Genomic DNA, 3,017 nt, shown 5'->3' on the forward strand with positions numbered 1-3,017 from the left:
TTTATTCTGCTTGCCTGTGGCTGTTTGTACCACAGAAGGCAGATTTGTCAGGTGCGGTGGCTCATGCCTGTAATCCTAGCACTTTGGGAGGCCAAGGCAGGAGGATTGCTTACAGCCAAGAGTTTTAAGACCACCTGGGGCTACAAAGCAAGGCCCCCATCTCTACAAAAAATTAAAAAATTAGCCTGGCGGCTGGGCACGGTGGTTCACACCTGTAATCCCAGCACTTTGGGAGGCCAAGGTGGGTGGATCACCTAAGGTCAGGAGTTCAAGACCAGCCTGGCCAACAGGGTGAAACCCTGTCTCTACTAAAAATCCAAAAACTAGCCAGGCGTGGTGGCAGGCACCTGTAATCCCAGCTACTTGGGAGGCTGAGTCACGAGAATCACTTGAACCTGGGAGGTGGATGTTACAGTGAGCCAAGACCATGCCATTTCACTCCAGCCCAGGCAAAAAGAGTGAAACTCCATCTCAAAAAAAATGGCCGGGTGCGGTGTCTGTAATCCCAGCACTTTAGAAGGCCGAGGTGAATGGATTACCTGAGGTCGGGAGTTTGAGATCAGCCTAATCAACATGGAGAAACCCCATCTCTACTAAAAATACAAAATTAGCCTGGCCTGGTGGCGCATGCCGGTAGTCCCAGTTACTTGTGAGGCTGAGGCAGGAGAATCGCTTGAACCTGGGAGGTGGAAGTTGTGGTGAGCCAAGATTGCACCATTGCACTCCAGCCTGGGCAACAAGAGCGAAATTCCGTCTCAGAAAAAAAGAAATAAGAGAAAAAATACATTATCCTGGCGTGGTGGCACACACCTAGTGCTTGGCTGCTTGGGAAGCTGTGGTGGGAGAATCACCTGAGCCCAGGAATTCCAGGCTGCAGTGAGCTGATTGCGTCACTGTACTCCAGCCTGAGTGATAGTGAGACCCAAGCAGCAGCAGATTAGACAACTTGGCAAAGCATTTCTTCTATACTGTCCATCTTTGTCAAACATGTGGCTTACTTATGAAGAAGACAGTATTAGAATTGAAATTGGTATTAAAATTAATTAAAAGACCAATCTTATAAATCAGAACCTAAAAACACTGGGACACAAACACAAATATTATCTTGAAATTTCTTCTTTATAACCACATTTTCCAAAGGAGGAAACATAAAATGTTCAGAGAAAAGGTTCAGATATCAATTTAACAATGTGATCTCTTTTCAGTATATACAGGTAAGTTTTTTTCTTTTCTTTTTTGAGATGGAGTTTCGCTCTTGTTGCCCAGTCTGGTGTGCAATGGTACCATCGGCTCACTGCAACTTCTGCCTCCCGGGTTCGAGCTATTCTCCAGCCTCAGCCTCCCAAGTAGCTGGGAATACAGGCATGTGCCACCACACTAGGCAAATTTTGTATTTTTAGTAGAGACGGGGTTTCTCCATGTTGGTCAGGCTGGTTTTGAACTCTCAACCTCAGGTGATCCGCCCACCTCGGCCTCCCAAAGTGCTGGAAATACAGCCATCAGCCACCGCGCCCAACCAGTTTTTTCTTTAATGATTGTATAGAGATAACAGTACTATAATAAGTTAAATATTAGAAACATCAGCATAAACTAAACAAAGATAATTTCTGACCATCCATAACTTTTTCTAGCTGGCATTGTTTTGATTGCCCAAGAGTACTTAGTGGAAGGCTGCTGTTCCAAGTAAAACAATATTTCAAGGATATGAAAAAGTGTGTAAATTGAGTTTCACTTAAATTATTTCACAATAAAAGTGATTCATAAAAGTTGATTAGGTCAGGCATGGTGGTTCACGCCTGTAATCCCAGCACTTTGGGAGGCTGAGGTGGGCAGATCCCTTGAGTCCAGGAGTTCTAGACCAGCCTGGGCAACGTGGTGAAACCATCTCTACAAATACAAAAAAATTAGCCGGGTGTGCTGGTGCATGCCTGTGGTCCCAGCTATTTGAGAGGTTGAGGTGAGAAGATCACCTAAGCCTGGGACTCGACTCGGAGGTTGCAGTGACAGTGAGCCAAGATCGTGCCACTGCACTCCAGCCTGGGTGACAGAGTGAAACCCTGTCTAAAAAAGAAAAGAAAAAAAGAAAAAAAAAGGCCAGGCGCAGTGGCTCACGCCTGTAATCCCAGCACTTTGGGAGGCTGAGGCAGGCAGATCACGAGGTCTGGAGTTCGAGACCAGCCTTAGCAACATGGTGAAACCCCATCTCTACTAAAAATATAAAAATTAGTCGGGCGTGGTGGTGCGCACCTATAATCCCAGCTACTCAGGAGGCAGAAGCAGGACAATTGCTTGAACCTGGGAGGCAGAGGTTGCAGTGTGCCGAGATCACACCATTGCACTCCAGCCTGGGTGACAGAGTGAGACTCCATCTGAAAAAAAAGTTGGCCCTGGGAAAAAAAAAAAAATTGACCTGGCATGGTGGCTCATGCCTGTAATCCCAGCACTTTGGGAAGCCAAGGTGGGTGGATCACCTGAAGTCAGGAGTTCGAGACCAGCCTGACCAACATGGTAAAACCCCATCTCCACTAAAAATACAAAATTAGCTGGGCATGGTGGCACATGCCTGTAATTTCAGCTACTTGGGAGGCTGAGGCAGGAGAATTGCTTGAACCTGGGAGGCAGAGGTTGCAGTGAGCCAAGATCGCACCACTGCACTCCAGCCTGGGCAACAAGAGTGAAACTCTTTCTCAAAAAAAAAAAGAAAAAAAGTTGATTAATGATTTCTCTCACCTTTTATCAGCTTAAAAAAAATCTATAAAGGCTATTTATGTAACCCAGTTTGTCAATGGTTAGCTCTGTAATCTAAGGGCAAATACTTATCCTTAGATTTATCTCTGAAATAAATCACATAATTTGTAAAGTTACTTCCAACTCTAAAATTCCATGACTATTTGTATTTTACTAGGTACATGCTACTTGATTTCTTTGCATTGAAGCTACCTAAATCAGGAAGGATGCATATAAATCAAAATGCCTTAGTCCCACTGACAAGCAGAAAAGAAACACACACACATACA

This window comes from Pongo pygmaeus, chromosome 15 (genome assembly GCF_028885625.2).
Source record: "Pongo pygmaeus isolate AG05252 chromosome 15, NHGRI_mPonPyg2-v2.0_pri, whole genome shotgun sequence".
Lineage (NCBI taxonomy): Eukaryota > Metazoa > Chordata > Mammalia > Primates > Hominidae > Pongo > Pongo pygmaeus.